This window comes from Martes martes (genome assembly GCF_963455335.1).
Source record: "Martes martes genome assembly, chromosome: 4".
Taxonomy (NCBI): domain Eukaryota; kingdom Metazoa; phylum Chordata; class Mammalia; order Carnivora; family Mustelidae; genus Martes; species Martes martes.
In genome coordinates this window covers 87,354,725-87,373,614 of record NC_137891.1, presented here as the reverse complement: position 1 = coordinate 87,373,614, position 18,890 = coordinate 87,354,725, and the positions used below count along the sequence as shown (strand labels likewise).

Here is an 18,890-nt window from a genome sequence, read left to right as displayed (position 1 = left end):
ATAAGTTACTGTGGCAAGCCCCAGGAGAGACACAGAAGATAAAAGAAATTCCAGGAGCTCATAGTGTAGTAGAAATGGCATCCGAAGGGCACAAATAACAAAAACACAAAAATATACAACTACAAACAGACAAGTATGAATAAAATGATAGAATTCAGAAGTGGGAAAGATCATATCCTGTTGGAGAAAAAAAAATCAGGAAAGTTTTTATGGACAATATGACTTAAACGGGGACTTTGATAGGTAGGATATTTTTTAACAGGACAACTGAAAAGGGCAATGGAGGTAAGAGGCTTAAAGATTAGATGATTAAGTAAATTAGATCTACATGAAGACACATCTGAAAAACAATGTTGAGGAAAAAACTGCAAAAGGATACATACAATTGTTTATGTAAGATTTCAAAACTATATGTTGTTTGTGTATACATAACACGTAAAAAAAAAAAGTATAAAACATGAAATTGAATACAGATAGTAAATCAGGCCAGTAGTCATTTCCCAAGAAAGAGGAAAGGGGAAAGGAAGCATAGTAGGACTTAGCTATATTTAACATTATATCTTAAACAGAGTTAGAGATCTAAGACAAATATGACAAAATGTTAATATCCATTAAATTTGGGTTATGTGCTCAAAATGTTGGGATTTTTTCTCCCCTGGACTTTTCTAAATATTCAAAATATCTTATTATTCAAAATTTTAAAATTAAGAAAGGGCCAGGTGAATGGAAAAATAGTGGAATCACTAACCCAAAAATAATAGGAGGAGCAAGATGGTTCCCCCAAACTTTCAGGGAACACCTGATTAGTTCAGCTCTCAACTGAACAAGATCCTTCATACCCCTCAGAGAGTGCACAGAGGGTACTCAGAACAGGGTGGGGTGAAGGCTGACAGATATGGACAAGAAGTAAGTTCTTATTGCCATCCTAAATCAGATATCGGAGGAGAGTAATGACCACAATCCCACACAACATAAAAGCCAGTGTAACCAAGTCATCTCCCCTAGCCCCCCCCCCCCAAAAAAGCCAAGGAAACTTCCAGATACATAGGAATTCTGATAAAGACTCACTGTGAGTAGTTATTCCATGCCTCCTCTCTCCCCTCCTCTCCCCAAAACACTCACAAACAAAAACAAAATGTACCCTTGCCCACTTGAGAAAGAATTAAGAATTGGCAATTCTGCTAACGTGGATAGTTTCCAAACCAAGGCCCTTCTCTGGAGAGGATGTGGACAGAGCCCAGAGCAAAGAGTAAAGAAATCATAACTTAGTTAAGTTTTGAGGAAGACTTATCAGTGAAAGGTACCCATCCCAGGGTGCCTGGGTCACTCAGGGGGTTAAGCCTCTGCCTTCAGCTCAGGTCATGGTCTCAGGGTCCTGGGATCAGGCCGTCATTGGCTCTCTGCTCAGCAGGGAGCCTGCTTCCCCCTCTTTCTCTGCCTGCCTCTCTGCCTACTTGTGATCTCTCTCTCTGTCAAATAAATAAATAAAATCTTTAAAAAAAAAAAAGAGAAAGAAAAAGAAAGGTACCCATCCTTCCACATCCCCTTGTGTTCCAACTTTCCCCAGGGGAGTCTAAGAATCTCTAAGATATCCTTCTATACTGTCCTGTTCTTCTCCAGCAAAATGACTAAAACATAAAACGCAAGTTTAAAGTTAGCACTTTAAATCCAAACAATTTCCCTTCACGAAAACCCAGTGAAGGGGCACCTGGCTGGCTCAGTTGGTAGAACATGCAACTCTTGATCTGGGTGTCATGAGTTCAGGCCCCAGGTTGGGCCAAGTGCTTGCTTTAAAAAAAAAAAAAAAAAAAAAAAAAAAAAAAAAAATATATATATATATATATATATATATATATATATCTCCAATAAAATTAAAAGCACAGGAAAGGAAGACTTAGAATACAAGTGTAATAAACAAATCTTGTTTTTTAAGATAAATATCCCTTTTGTGGATAACCAATTTATTTCTTCTACCAAAGTTTCACTGGCACAATTTAAAATTAAGTTTAAAAGAACTTGAAGGGAACTTAGCAAGAGAGATAATTACATCTGCACATTCAGTAAAACAAATAACTTGACATTCTTCTACATCTACATCATTAAAGATGAATAATCCTAACATCCTATTCACTCCACTCCAGGGCACCCAACTGCCTCAGCTCAAAAACCCTATTCCCTAAGGTACTCTCAGGGCAGATCTTCCTCATTCAGACCTGGGAAAATGCCACCATTCACTTCAGACTGGTAAAAACAACAATGGGATGGAATGTCTTCTAGCACAATGCGGTGTAGCAGGATGTAACAAACACTGGAATGGGACATGAGAGGATCAGCGAGGTGAAATGACATTTATTAATCTCCAACCACATTATAGCCACTGGAAATGGAATTCCAGACCAAGCTATCACAAAACTACTTCTGTGACCCTGAGTAAATCTCAGGTATGTCCTCTGAAAATGAACGGGAGACTAAAACAGTCCCTATAGTTCTCTGATTCTATGAGTCTACAAACACCAGCACTCAATAAGAACTGTTACTGTTAAGCATAATAAAGGTACTTAAAAAGCCTTTTGCTCTGTTCCTCTCCAATGTACGCCCTACACTACTGACGAAATAATCTTTCTACAGCGTGAAACTTAATTCTCCACTCGATGCTTAAAAACCCTGAAATGCTCATCATACTGGAGCACAAGCTAAAGCTGTCCATGATCAGCCTTAACTACTTCTCCAGCCTTATCCCTGCCCTCCAACCCTGTCCTCCAGCCACAATCATTACTTAAAAGTTACCTGAAGAAGTCTGGCTGTTTCGTTCCTTTAAGCTTTTGTTCATGTTGTTTTCTCAGCCTGGAGTGTACTTCTCCCTGTCTTCTGTAGGGTACACCCTTAACTCATCTTTCAAGACTCATCTCAAATGTCATCTCTTCTTGGAGGCACTTTCCAACCTCTGCATGCCCAAGTCAGAACTGACCTTTAGGCCCCTACCATCCCCCCTACATACTTCTATCACAACAACAGCCACACTTCATGATATCTATATATTTATGCATCTGTCTCCTCCCCCTGGGCCCATAACTCCCAAGGTAGAGACCTTGTCTGACTCATCTGTTTCCTCAGTGCCTATGACAGAAAGAGACATTCAAGGGATGTTTGCTGGCACTGGGAGGAAAGGAACAGAAAACGAGAAAGGACAAAGAAGAAGTCAATTAAGATGGCCCGAAGAGTGTAGAATAGTGTCTATCACTCTACCACTATCCCCGGCCTTTTGCTCTTTCCCTAAACTCTAGTCTTCAGAGAGCTTATTCATTCCCTCGGCTACAGCTCCCACATCCATGCTGAGGAGCCACAAAACCGCACTTCCAAAAGTATTAACCTCTGCCTCTATTCTCCACCAGCTTCAGGTTCATCTCTAACAAATGGATCAGCTTTCTCTTGGGTGTTTCATTCCTACTTCACATCCAATACCCTTCAAACTGAACTCATCAAATTCCCCTAAAAAATGAGGAATCCTTCCTAATTTCCTGATCTTAATGTCTCAGAAACCCAAGCTTAAAATGTTATAGTCATACTTGATGGATCACTCTCCTTCATCGGCTACATCCAGTCGTCACTGACTTTAATTTTTATTTAACAATCTCTTTTTCCCAACCCACACCCCAACTCTAGCTCAGGTTTCATCACCTCATACACCCCAGGAGCCAATCCCCCTTCCCTCCCGGCCCACCTGTTTCCTACTATCATCATTGCTATTACTATCCTCAAAAATTCACAGTGGTTCACTATTTTCTATAATTTAAAATCTCAATTTATAAGCCTGCCTTTTAAGATCCCTCTAAAACATAGCTCCAAACCAACTTAACCAACCTGCTCAGGTCAGTCTCATCAACTGCCCCAGGAACACCCAAGCCTAGTCCAGCCTTTTGCTTGATCCTTCTCAGCTCCAAAATGAAATGACTTTGTTGTTGTTGTTATCTGCTTCATCTTCACCCCTTGTACTTGATACAATTTTATTTTTTTAAGATCTGAAATAAGTTACAATTCCTCTGTGATAGCACTCATCACTACCTGAATGCTCTTGTCCCCAAAGACATATGATATGAGATCTATACTGTGCAATCGATAATATAATTTCTCATTTTCTCTTTTTTTTTTTTTGTCTGGCATATTAGAGGTTCAATAGGTATTCACTCCTTTCTATACTCCTTATTCCCAACTAGACTGTAAACTCCTCAAAGGCACAAAATCATCATTTTTCCTAATCCTCCACAGTACCTAACATAAAACTGAACTCAACGCAGGTCACCAAAAATAATAGCTCAGTAATTTTTCCTATCCAAAACTATTTCTTAGAGAAATAAAAAGATAAACATAAACCTAAAAAACACAGTTGAAAATAATCCTAAACTATATAAATTAAGATTCCTGACTTCCACCTCTGATCTCCACTTAAAAATACTACAGTCTCCTGACTCAAGAGGTAAATAATAATCCTGTGCTCATGACATCATAAGCACATAGTTTGGTAATGACTGTGAGAAGGCAGGGGGTAGGCAGGGATGAAGGAAAGCAAGTCAACTGAAAGAACAAGGTTGGAAGAACAAGCATGTGATCCTGTGTTTATTAAATGTGAACGCTGCTCCTCATTCCTTTTTTTTTTTTAATTAGCCATATTTTCAAACAACTTAATTTCAGGAGGAAAAACCTGACAGTTCTTTCAGCAGAGTCACTATCTGGAAGAGCCTCTACAATGCCCAAGTGCTCTGAAAAAGCCACCTTCATCTTCATCGATGCAACATAACAAAATAGGATTCCTCCAGATACTGTGAGTAAATGCTCACTCTGACTATAACACAGGCATCATTTATAAATCACTTAGGCATAAGGCAGACAACCTAAGTGGTCACAATGGACCTGCACAGATTTTGAAAAGAAATTGGTCTTCATTAACATACTCATATAATCCAGTCTTAGTTATCCATAAATGAATTACCCAATTTACAGGATTTCTGAGGCATAATCTTTAAGCCAAGTTTGACTGTTCTTCATCATCAGTATATACCCTCCTCACCATCAGGTAATACAGGCTTAGAAACGCAAATTCATTTCAACATCAATATGATCCTCAAAACATTAAAATAAATCTGGCTTAAGAAAATTATGTTTTCAAACCAAGAAATTTTCATATTAAAATCCGAATTACTTATATTACTGTACCCTACAACAGCAGAGATAACTGGAAGTTAAATGCCCTTGAAACATGATACCGTCCTTACCATAAGCTCTTGAGGATAAGCCAGCCACAGCCTACAGGCCCACAGTACAATGTGAGACAGGCACAAACAGAGCTCAGCATAGTGAGTAAAGTGTGAAGACAAAAACTTCTACAAGAATCCTGTCTCCTGGATGATCCCTTTAGGCCAAGATGGTCCAGAAGAGAAACCGAAGAGTTACAATGTACCGGTGCCTGCCTGACTCCTTGCCCCTGAGTTGACCAGAAGGCTCAACACTTTTTAAATTCATCCTTTGTTCAAGGACCTACAATGACTCTATTGACCCTTCCATGAACACCCAACAGAGTCTGGCCTCTTAGTCCCCTCCACCCTCTTGCCTGCTCTACCCATGACTTGACCACCCACATTCTCTCCAGTCCCTCTCATTTATTCCCCCGACAAACACAACTTAGTCATTCATACCACCACTACACACTGTACATTCTATACTCTTTGCCTGGAAGATCTTTTATTTTCTTTTACTCTTAACACAGAATAGCTATTTCATTTACTTGAATGCTCACACATATTTCATAGATAAGGATGGACAAGTAAATTGTCCAAGATCACACAGTCCAGATTTGAACCAAGTTCTACCTCCATTGGCCATGCCTCTTTATGACTCTAATCCACAGCCTCCAAGTCCATTTCAAATTTTGCTGATTCAGAAATCTTCCTTAATTAATTTCACAGATTCTCTTACTTCTAGTTTTCTAGCCTTTACATATTCCATTTGTAGCACATTAAACTTGGTTTTGTTTATATGTTGTGTCCTAAATGTTAAAGCTTGTAACAGTGTGCCTTCCCATTTATATATACCACCTTCCACAACCCCACCCCTGTCCCAAAGGCAAGGACACTTGTCTTTATATCCTTTCTATCTTCCCAAAGCCTGTCACTGGAGCTTGGAGACAGCTTAATCCACAAGAATGCTCAATCATTATTCAGTAAGGATTCCTTACTTGAAACAAAACAAAACAAAACAAAACAATACACAGAGGCACCTGGGTAGCTCAGTCAGTTGACCATCTGACTCTTGGTTTCAGCTCAGGTCATGATCTCAGGGTCATGTGTGACCTGTGTGAGACTCTGCACTCGTGTCAGACTCGGCACTCAGTTTGGAGTCAGCTTGAGATTCTCTTTCCCTCCCCCACTGCCATTCCCACTTGTGCTCCTGCTTGCAGGTGCTCTCTCTCTTTCTCTCAAATAAATAAATCTTTAAAAAAAAAACAAGCTTTCTTCTCTCATATTAAAAAATCAACTGAGTTCAGGCATTCACACAACAGTCCTGCATCTATATTCCAGTTACACAGATTTTAATTATCTGAATTTATCAGGGACTGTTGAGAAGATTTCACAGCTCCTAAGTTTCCGTAGGGAAGACGCTGCTGAAGCCACAATTCAAAGCACTTTCTCAAAATTTTTCCTTGATGGGATGAATTTTTGGGTAAAAGAGGGAGCCTCACAAGGATCTGCCAGGATCCTTGGCATGCTTAAGCATGCTTGAGAAGCTCGAAAACTTTACAACTGGCCCACAGTGCCCCCATAACAATCTGAAATTTTATTTTTAATACTGTTACTCCATCATATGGTTACATATATTGAATCTCGAAACCCCAAACAACGATTTCTGAGAAATGGGAATAGTGGCAGACTATTAGGCTGCCCTAGGCTCATTCCTACTTATTCAACTGCTTCAATTCCCACCCCACCAGCCACCAAATAATAAATGTAAGGGGAAGTTGATATAAATAGACATAAGTATACTTTCTACCTGGGGACACTTTTCTTTTCCTATACTCCTAATAAAGAATAACTATTTCATTTGCTTGAATGTTCATACATATTTTATAAATAAGGATGGAGAAGTAAATTGTCCAAGGTCACATAGTAAATGCCGTAATCAAGATTTGAACCAAGTTCTATCTAACTTCATAGGTCATGCCTCTTTATGACTCTAATCCTCAGCCTCCAATTCCATTTCAAATTTTGCTGATTCCGAAATCTTCCCTAATTTATCTCATTGATATAACTAGAATTTCCCAGACATCACTAATATCAGCATCAACCGGGGCACCTGGGTGGCTCAGTGGGTTAAAGCCTCTGCCTTTGGCTCAGGTCATGATCCCAGGGTCTTGGGATCGAGCCCCACATAGGGCTCTCTGCTCAGCGGGGAGCCTGCTTCCTCCTCTCTCTCTCTCTCTCTCTCTGCCTGACCTCTCTGTCTACTTGTGATCTTTGTCTGTCAAATAAATAAATAAAATCTTTTAAAAAAAATCAGCATCAACCGACTCACAAATTAAAACAATTATTAATAGTCAACAGACTCAGGGAGGGTGATTCTGATTTTTAAAAATTTGATCTTACCCTCCAAATTAAATCTTTTTTCAACAGGGGTCCCCAGAAGAAGATTAAGGAAGTATTTCCAAGTTGTTGGTGACCTAACTCCACCAAGTCCAACTAAAATTACCATTCATTACTGTTCAGCCTGCCTTATACAAGTCAGCAGACAGCCCTTTCCCTGGCAAAGGTTTACATTTTTTTTCCACAAGGGAGTCTCTGGCATTAAATGAAAGGGATAAGTCAAGTCAGGCGATAACAAAAAATTAGTAATAGTTTGGAAATTATCTTCCTTCCATCTTTCCTTCCTGCTTGAATGCTTAATGCCCAAAGTGGATATCTGTTCAATTCTAAATTATTCATGTTAATGGATAATTATCAGCAGAAAGGTGCTGATAATCCGAAATGGAAAAAAAATTGAAAAATAATCTATTCCAGTTTTGGAAAATCTTTTCAGCATATTTACCTTCTCAATTATTCCTAGCATGAGCTAATATTTGTATTCATTTGCGATCAGTAAGTACATAGTAACTGGCCACTTACTCAGGGAGGTGCTCTGAGGCATGCCGGGTAGCTAGTGGAAATTAGAACAAGACTAGCATTCACACTCCAGATGAGCAACATCAATTTCATTTACTTTACAGTTCTGTTTAGCCTTCAAAATATCAATAGACTAGCACAGCAGGTTGGTTCCTAAACTTTAAAAGAACTGTTCAGAAAAACAATGAGGACAAAGAGTATAATTGTTTGCCTATAATGTATTCACTTGTAAATTATGCACAGCAAATGTTTAATTATAAGTCCGATTCTCCCTAGTCACCCAGTATGTTCCTGCTGTCTTCTCCACCCCACCAGAAATGCAGTCTCGTTCACTAGGAAAGAAATTTTCTAAATGTTTTTTAAACTTAGGATTTGCTATCTTTTTGGACTAGCCTCACGACTACCTCTTCTTGCCCTTTTCCACCTTCGAAACAGATTCTGAAAGACAAAGGGATCCAACCTCCTCAAGGACCTCCTAAACATATAGTAGGACAAGCCAAAGACTGAGAAATTACCAACTTCTGGTTGTTCTAAAAAGCATTTTACATAGTTATAAAAATATGAGGAAAATAATAAATTCTCATATAAAAATGAGTAAAATAACAAATTCTGCTAATTCTTGCTTTTGCATTTACGAAAAGGAAACCCCCTGAAGAGTGTGGGGGAGACTCTCTTACATATAATTTCACCAGTCCACTTCTTTCAACTTAATTTCCTACCCGTTTTGTGCTCAGAGGAACCACCTAGGTTAGACAGACTACCTAGACGAGAGGGGGGTAGGGAGGGAGACGGAGAAAGACTCAGAGCGACTCAGGGAGACTCAGAGACTCGGAGCTCTGGTCCTTGTGAGCCGACAAGCTAAAAATACGCCGGCCCAGTAAACAAATCCCATTCCATCCCGACCGGAGCCACACCGTTAACCTAGTAATTATGAGAAGAGGAGTGAGATCACGCAGCCCCCGGCTTACTCATCATCAGCTTCTAAAGTTTCCATCGGCTCATGGCAACTTTTCTTTTTTCTAAAGTTCATAAGCCTGCCCTAGAATCAATCGATCTCTCTCTCTCTCTCTCACACACACACACACACACACACACACACACACACACTTCTTTTTCGCTCCCTTCCTCCATTACTGGACGCACCTCAGTTTGGCTATCTACAGGGGAGAACAAGCTTGTTTTCTTTCCGTTGCACTTTTATACTCAGACTTTACAATGAACTTTATCCTACTATAGGGGTAGGACAGGAGTTCCGCACTCTTAACCACCTTAAAACTCCACCATCCCTCCCCGAAAGTCTCGCTGACAAGGGGCGACCGTCCAAACTGCCCAGCACAGCATAGGAAGGGAAGCCGGGAACCGGGGTGGGAGCGAGGAACACGGGACGCAGGTGAAAGGGAGAAGTAACGGGGAAAAGGTTGGGACGAAGCAAGGCACAGTCGGGGCGAGGAGGGGGTGCCGGGAGGCGGTGGCTCCGGGTGAAATATAATCAGAAAGGAGAAGGGGGACAGTGGAGATCAGAGGGTCGGAGTTTGGGAGTCTGAAGAGACGGGAGGGGCGGGAGCAGACGGGGGGAGGGTGACAGGGCAGGGGGCTCCGTTACCCTCGCGGCTCCCGGGGCAAGGCCCTAGGCCGGGGCGGAGCGCGGGGCCCGGCCGCCTCTCCTCATTCCTCGGCTGTGACCCCGGGGTCCGGTTGGCCCCTCCCCCGACGACGATGGAGGCGGAGGCTGTGGCGGAGACTGCGACCGCGGCTGTTGCTCCGCACAGGATCAGGAGCTGGAGCCAGGCGGCACTGATCAGGACTGGCCTCCCCCAGTGGCTTTTTGCCTGCTCCACACCCCGTCGCCACTCTAACTCCGGCCGCTGGTTCAGGATCGGTGGCTTTCGGCCGTCCGGCCGGAAACTAGCGCCAGTTTCCGGCCGGAGCGGGTTGGTGGTGACACCCAAGCCGCCCCCAGGCCTCCTCCTGCCCGGCCCCGCCCCGCCCCGCCCCGCCCCATAGCAGCCCCGCCTTTAGCGCCGCTACCCTGGCTCTGGCCAGTTTGGCGCCTGCCCCGCGCGTGACCCCGTGTTTTCCTGGCCAGTGTTCTTGAGGCCTCTGATCTGGAGAGTTCTTGAAGCGGAGCTGGAGGGGTTCAAAGGGGACTCTTGAGACTTCGGGGCAGAGTCAGTTGGGTACAGCCCTTTGGGAAGAAGCAGAAAGAGGCGGGTAGTTCTGGAAAAGTGAGAAGGGTGAAAATACTTTCGAAGTAGAAGACTGAAATTCTAGTTACTCTTCGCGGTCGTTCTGGACTGACCAGAGGAAAATTAACAGTGCTTCTTCCAGACCAAGTCTCCACCAGTTTTGCAGTAGTCTTCCGTCACACGTGAAGTGAACATACCCTTCTCTTTTAACACTCAGTACTTACTTACTTGCACAATGATGATATGTATGCCTCAGCCCAATAGAAAAAAGTTAAGTATCGCTGTTTTTATTAGTGCGTTTTAACAGCATCACAGCATAATTCAATTCAAATATTTCCTGAGTCCCTACTATGTGCAAGGTACTGTGCTCATTGATAATTGGGGACACAGAAATGAGTAAGACGTAATTCCAGGCATCAAGGATCTTACACTTTAGGGGCGCCTGGGTGGCTCAGTGGGTTGAGCTTCTGCCTTCGGTTCAGGTCATGATCTCAGGGTCCTGGAATCGAGCCCCAAGTCGGGCTCTCTGCTCAGCAGGGAGCCTGCTTCCTCCTCTCTCTCTCTCTCTCTCTCTCTGCCTGCCTCTCCCCCTACTTGTGATCCCTCTCTCTGTCAAATAAATAAATTCAAAAAATCTTAAAAAAAAAAAAAAAAGGATCTTACACTTTAGTAAAATACGGGAAACTATATTATATAAACCAACTCTTATGTGTGCTCTGTGAGGAACAATGGGCTAGGGCTATGAGAACATAAACTTCAGCATATAGCAGACCTTCCATATTTATTGAATAAACAAATAATTATTAGGAGAATGTGAACTAAGAAAAGCCATTTAATCAATACCTCTTTGTGACAAACACAAAATGGGGCCAGCCCCTGCTATAACCTCACCAAAGAAATCCTAAATTTTAATTTAGATTCCTAGCATCATGGCACCTGATCTGCATATTCAAAATGTTTATTGTCTAAATTGTGCCCGTTAGGCCTCCTTAAGAACGAATACTGTATCACAGTCAACTTTTCCCCTTAGTACTTCCTGAGGTCCTTAGTCTCTAAATGGCAAGGGTGGAGCGTAGACATTTTGGAATTATCCAGCTCAGGACTAGAAAATGGACGGGCAGCTATATCTCCTGGGGACACCCAAGGTTTAGAGTTGATTTAGGGCTGGGCCTAAGGCCGTGCAAGGCCGAGAAGGTCAGAGTGTCTTGCAGGAGGCACACCCAGAACCAACATCACAAGTTGGCAAGCACAGCCATTTGGCCTGGGCTTCAGGTATGAGGGGACTGCAAATTTGGGCTACTGCTCCGTGGCAAATTTGAGGAAGAGGGTAGAATAAGACTTGGTCATCTAAGTTGGTTCTAAGTGAACTCCATTGATCACAACCATCCCTTGCTAGCTAAATCTGAGGTAGGAGGACAGGTCCACAGATGAGGAGCCTCAAAAATCTATATTTTCTTGTTTCACCAAAGCCCTACCAGGACGAGGTAATGCTGATCTGTTGACTATGTCTTTCCAGTACTCCACTACCACCACCTTATTAGAACCAGGTACAGAGTTCAAAGACACTCTCCAGCCTCATTACAAGGCAGACTTTTACTTTTGGCAGTGACCACAAAAAGTTTCCATATTTGAAAGCAGGGCCAAACTCAATTAAGTAACCACAAATTTACAGGCTTGCCTGGAAATTTAGGGGCCAGGAAGTGATGGGGTTGCAGTTGCTTTGTGCCTGTTTCTTGCTCTGACCATCCATCACTCATTGTTGTTTGTGCAATTGCTCAATGGGCCACTTGTTTTGGGTCAGCCCAGGCTATGTGGGTAGCAGTGTGGTCAGCCAGGCTGGGAGCCAAGCCACCTGGATTCTGGTCCCAGCTCAGCCAGCCCCTAAGCCATTAAGTGACTCCCTTCCTATTCCTATGTGTCAATTTCTCTGCCTAGAAACTGGGGACCTCTTCTGTAGTGATCTGCAGCCATTTGGGCTGTCACAATGCTGAATGTTCAGAAGCAGTTGTCTGATGTCGTTGTCAGCTGCCAGAACACAGCTGATTATTTTTTGCTGCCAGGTAAAACAATAGTTAAAAAAAAAAAAGAAAGAAAGAAAGAAAGAAAGTGAGCAGCAGAGAAAACTCTACTAGTGTACCAGCCACATACCCTCATCTGCCATTCAGTACTAAGTTCTCTTCCAACCTAAGGCCTGTTTTTGTTTACTCATCTTAGCAATTCGAAGGGATGCTCCAAGGAGTTCCCTGAACTTTCACTTCACTTTAAGCAAGAGCAGAAAAAACAGAAAAACTAAAAGGAGCATTGCACCAGAAAAACGAAAAGGAGCGACTATTTCAATACTAGCTAATGGATGGAGTGGGGGAAATGTTCAGAGAAAGCTATTTTGCAGCTAACCAGGAAAAAAAAAGAAAAAAAAGCAATTGTTTGCATTTATATGCTCTTGTGGTGGGACAGAACACCAAACTAAAATAACTTCCTTTCCACTACCACCACTATAATTAAAACCAGTGGTCCGGTGGAGTTTCAAAACAGCATATTGTACATGCCTAAGAACCTCAGACTGACTGAGAATTTGGGAAACTGAAAACCAGGAATCTAAATATTTTAAAAATATACACAGTTCGGGGCACCTGGGTGGCTCAATCAGTTGACCATCCAGCTCTGAATTTTGGCTCAGGTCGTGATCTCAAGGTTGTCGGATGGAGCCCCACATCTGGCTCTGCTCAGCGGGGCATCTGCTTGAGATTCTGTTCCTCTCCCTGTTTTTGCCCCTCTCCCTGCTCATGCTCTCTCTCTCTTCTCTCAAATAAATAAATCTTTAATAATAAGTAAGTAAATAAATATATCCACAGTTCTTTTTCTTTTCTAGGTATAATTGTCCTACCACATTGTATCAGCTTCAGTTGTACAGCATAATGAGTCAGTATTTGTGTATGTTGTGAAATGATCACCACAATAAGGCTAGTAGACATCCATTATCATAGTTACAATTTTTTTCTTGTGATGAGAACTTTTAAGACTTACTCTCTTAACAACTTTCAAATATGCAACACAGTAGTATTATTAACTGTAGTTGCCATCCTTTGCATTACTTCCCCAGGACTTACTTATTTTATAACTGCAAGTTTGTATCTTTTGACCCCTTTCACTGGTTGCCCATCCCCACCCCACTCCTCTCCTCTGGCAACCACCAATCTGTTCTCTGTATCTACGAGCTCAAGCTCAGCTTTTTTGTTTTGTTGCTTTGTTTTGTTTGTTTGGGTTTGTATGTTGTCGGGTTTTTTTGTTTGTTTGTTTGTTTTTTAGATTTCACATATAAGTGAAATCATATGGTGTCTGTCTTTGACTTATTTCACTTAGCATAATACCCTCAAAGTCCATCTATGTTGTCACAAATGGCAAAATTCCATGTTTTTATGGCTGAATAATGTTCCAATATATATATGTTATATATATAAAACATGTTTGTGTATGTATATATATATGTATGTTGGTATACCACAATTTCTTTATCCATTCAGGTATGGATGGACACTTAGGCTGTTTCCATGTCTTGTTTATGGTAAATAATGATGCAGTGAACAGGGGGTGCATATATCTTTTTGAATTAGTGTTTTCATTTTCTTTGGATAAATACCCAAAAATAGAATTGCTGGATCATCTGATAGTTCTATTTATAATTCTTAAAGGACACTCCATCCTGTTTTCCATATTGGTTCCACCAATTCAAATTCCTACCAACAGTGCACAAAGGTTTCCTTTTCTCCACATCCTTGCCAACACTTGTTATTTCTTCTTTTGGATGATGACCACTATAACGTGTGTGACGGGATAGTTCATTGTGGTTTCGATTTGCATTTCCCTCATGATTACTGATGTTGAGCACTTATTCATGTGTCTGGGGGCTATCTGCATGTCTTTTTTGGAAAAAATGTTCAAATCTTCTGCCCATTTATTAATCAGATTGGTTTTTTGCTATTAAATTGTGTAAGTTCATCATGTATTTTGGACATTAACCCGTTATTGGATAGATGATTTTGATTTCCTTTGCTCTTTGCATAAGTTTTTAGTTCGATGTAGTCCCTCTTGTTTATTTTTGCTTTTGGTGCCATTGCTTTTGGACTCAGAGCCAAAAAAATCAAGACAGAAGTCACCTATGTTTTCTTGTAGGAGTTTTATGGTTTCAGGTCTTAAATTCAAGTCCTTACCCCATTTTGAGTTTATTTGTGTGTGTGGTGTAAGATATTTTATGTATTGTAGTCTAGGTTCATCCTTTTGCACGTGGCTATACAGCTTTCCCAACATTTATTGAAGAGACTGTCCTTGCCCCCACTGCATGTCATAGAATACATGGGTGTCTTTCTGGGCTCACTATTCTGTTCCATTGATTTATGTGTCTGGTCTTATGTCACTGTCTTACTTTTTTATTATAATAGTTTTGTAATATAGTTTGAAGTCAAGGAGCATGATGCCTCTAGCATTGTTCTTCTTTCTCAAGTTTACTTTAATGCCTCAGGGTCTATCATGGTTCATACACATTTTAGGATTGTTGGTTCTATTTCTGTGAAAAGTGTCACCGGAGTTTTGATAGGGATTGCATTGAATCTACAGATTGCTTTGGATAGAATAGACATTTTAATAATATTAATTCTTCCACTCCCTGAGCTTGAACTATTTTTCTGTATCTTCTTCAGTTTCTTTCATTGATGTCTTATAGTTTTCAGTGTACAGGTCTTTCACCTCCTTGACTAAATTTATTCCTAGTATTTTATTCTTTCTGATGCAATTGTAAATGGGATTTTCTTACTTTCTTTTCCTGATAAGTTAGTGTATAGAAATGCAACAGATTTTTGTATATTGATTTTGTATCTTACAACTTTATTGAATTCCTTTGTTAGTTCTAACATACCTGGTTCTTATAAAGCCAAACACATTTCTACCCTATTACCCAGCAATTCCATTCCTGGGTATTTACCCAATGGAAATGAAAACATATGTACACAAAAAGCTTATAAATGAATATTCAAAAACTGCCTTATTCACAATTGACCCAAACTGAAAATATCCCAAATGTCTACCAGCAGAAAAATAGACAAATAAATTGATCAAACAATGGGACACATATTTTAAAAATGAACTCCCTTTAAACACAACATGGATAAATCTCAAAATCATTCATTGAACAAAAGAAGCCATTTATATGAAGTTTGAGAAGAGACAAAGGTAATCTTGAAAATAGAAATTAAACCATGGTTGCCTAGGAATGCCTGGGTGGCTTGGTTGTTTAATTAAGCCACTGCCTTTGGCTCAGGTCATGATCCTGGAGTTCCAGGATCAAGTCCCACATCGGGCTCTCAGCTCTGTGGGGAGTCTGCTTCTCCCTCTGACCTTCTTGATGGGGTCCGTGATCAAAGGAGCGAGACTGATACAAAGCGAAGGTCAAGCAAAGTTTTATTTTGTGCCAGCACCGAGAATCAAACCGATTGGCCAGGGATGTCTCTTATGGAGAGAGCCACCACCCCCAGCTTCACAGATTAGCTTTTATAGAGCAAAGGCCATGTGGTTGAGCCTGGCCAATGAGGTTGTCTCCACCTGACCTGACCCGTCCTTGTATTTGGGCTCTGTTATCAGGGACTGGTCGACCATATTTTACTGGTTTCCCAGACTTGCTTTTAAGTAAGTTCCTCGGGGCGGGGTGGGGGGGGAGGGGCAGAGTCAGTTTAAGTTTCACTGTACAAACAACAAAATGGCTGTTTAACTGAGATGGAGTCGCTCTGGCTAAGTAGGCCCCTACACTTCTCGCCTCTCATGCTCTCTTTCTCTCTCTTAAATAAATTCTTTTAAAAATAAACAAAAACAAAAAAAAACATGGTTGCCTATGGCAGAGGGTTGGGGGGAAGTAGGAGGGCATGAAGAAACTTTCTAGGGTGATGGAAATCTTCTCTGTCTTAATGGAGTAGCTGTTACACATGTACCTCAAATTGTATACTGAAGCTCTGTGTATTTCACTGTGTGAATTTTACCTCAATTTTAAAAAGAGAAAACAAATATGCTAGGTTCCTTTGTAACACTTAACCAAGTTATAAATTCACATTTATTTGTGGATTATTTTACTGATATTTGCTTCATCCATTAGATTGTGAAGCTCCACAAGTTCATCATTTTGTTTATAGCACCTAACACAGTGCTTGACCCATGCTACCCATTCATTAAATATTGAATGAATGAATGAATTGACAGTTGAGAACCACTGTCTTGGTAGCACATATCAGACTCTTTTAACAGAGTCACATCCAGGGATGCCTCAGGGGCTTAACTGGTTGGCCATCCAACTTGATCTCACCTCAGGTCTATATCTTCAAGCCCCACATTGGACTCCACGCTGGGTGTGCAGCCTAGTTTTAAAAAAAGAGTCACAGCCAGACTCATAATAGTATAACTGGGTCTCTATATTCATAAGACCTTTGTCTCTTTGTGTACCATTGTGAAATTATGCTTCCTAAAACACTCCATTGATATTTTCTCTCTTCTCAAAACCTGCAGCAGCCTGTTCTTTACTTAACCAATGTCTGTGCCCCTTTTTCCTCCTTGCTTATAGAACCCTGATTACATTCAAGTGGCCACCCTTCTGTACATGACCACAGGCTACTGAAGAGATTGGCTCCAGTGGAGAGGTAGAGGCTGCATGGAAAGGAGATGGGTGAAACACTGAGAGATCTGAGCCAATTATGAGGCTTCATTCCCCTTGTCAGTGCTTGGTTTAGGCATATGATAAAGTTCTGACCAATGTGAGATTCAGGGAAATGTGCTTGACTTCTTTGCTCTTACAAAGAGATAGAGAGAAATAAAAGACTCTTTGCTGCTGTTGACTGTTGTTGGATCTGGAACTGTTGTCCTGGACAGGGGACAAGACGACATACTAAGGATGGCTGAGCAAAAAGATGAAAACAACCTGGGTCTTGGGTGAACTGCTGAATTAGCCAACCCTGAAGGGTCCTCCTTGGAATTCTTATTATATGACGTAATACATCTTCCTTATTGTTTCAGCCATTTTGAATTCAGTTTTTCTATTATCTGTAACCAAAAGCATCTCAACTAATAAAAACCCATCAACAGCTCTTCAATATCTATAGGATAAAGTCAGAAATCCTTAGTCTGCCCTGTAAGATCCTATATAATTTGACCCCGGCCTAGTCCTAACTCCAGAATATGGCTTGCCAATTTGTGTACTACATTCTTCACCACTAGTGGTGTGCTGGTAAATACTAACAAGCAGCTTTCCAGGAGGAAAGAATCCCGACTTTTAGCATTTACCGACTTCCATGCTGTAAATACACCTATCCATGACGATTTCATGCTACTACGTCACTGAACATGAACTTGGAAAAGAGATGGGCAATCAGCACTAACAAGCCAATGAGACCACACCACCATGCTACCATCCAGCTTTCTCTCCCCTGGCCATAAATTTTCTCCCAAGAATTCCAGGCCCAACCTGTATCATCTCCTTTTAAAGACTTCCTGTAAAATCCCAAACTATGAATGTCTTTACCAGTTGGAATCTAACAGTTGCCTTGAATTGTTTTTCACAGGTATTTTCTAATAAGTCAACTATTTAATCGACTAATGAAAAAAACCTAGGAATAATAAAACAGTAAGAGAGAAGAGTTCAGTGAACCATTTTTGTTCCTGCAGCTTCTAAGAGGTTCCTAGCGTTAGGCTTTAGGGGAGCTCTGGTAGAAAGTCCGGGCCACCCGGCCTTAAGAGCACTAAAGATCTCAGGAGGTACTTTGTTGTAAATAGGACTTATCAGCTCTCAATTATTGCAAGTGCTGGTTCCCGGGAGAACCATGTTAGGACATTATCTAAAGGGCTCTTGGCAAGGTTGGGCGTGTTCCTATTCTGGTCCCGACAAATCCCCTGAGGATGTGAGAATGGGCTTCTTTGGCCATCAGAGGCCTAGCAACAGGTGGGTGCGGAAGAAAAGCCTGTTCCTGAGGCTTTGCAGACAGCGAGTGCAACCTTAACTTGATTGGAACGCCCGCCAGGTGGGTCAGCCTCATCCGTATCTCACAGGCAACACACCCTCGGCTTTGGAGGAAAAGCAAATAATTAGGCTGCCAACATTGGCTGAGGCAATGAGGAGAGGCTGGGCAATGGAGTGACTAAGTCGCTGTGTCCCCTGACTAGGTCAGCCCTGGGAGACAGGCCAAATTCAGGCTACTGGAAACTGACAGAACATTCAGGAGATAGAAGATGTGAAACTGCACCGAACTGCCCTTTTTTGTGTGACTAATGGTGCACGTTGAACTCTATAGGTACTACACACAAAGAATGTTTTCTAAATTATAAATATATGCTTTTCCCCCTGTATCAGAAAGCTCTAGGATTGAGTGACTATATCAAATTGGCGTCTACCAGAATCTTTCTCAGTAATGTACCCTCTGTCTATCGCTTTCCAGGTTACTGAAATGATGAGCATTAGTTCCCACATTACTTATGGTCTGTGGACAAGCCTGGGCATCATAGCAACTCCTCATAAAGAAGTAAACAGATG

General features: G+C 41.4%; 1 protein-coding gene across 1 annotated transcript in view; it reads right to left on the bottom strand.

Moving 5' to 3' along the window:
- The window catches only part of OTUD7B (OTU deubiquitinase 7B), a 55,987-nt gene extending 45,986 nt beyond the window's left edge, over positions 1–10,001 (bottom strand). Inside the window, exon 1 of the mRNA XM_080801530.1 lies at positions 9,751–10,001. The gene's annotated coding sequence lies outside the window, so the exon portion shown is untranslated. The remainder of the gene's footprint in view (positions 1–9,750) is intronic.
- Positions 10,002–18,890: the final 8,889 nt, after the last annotated feature.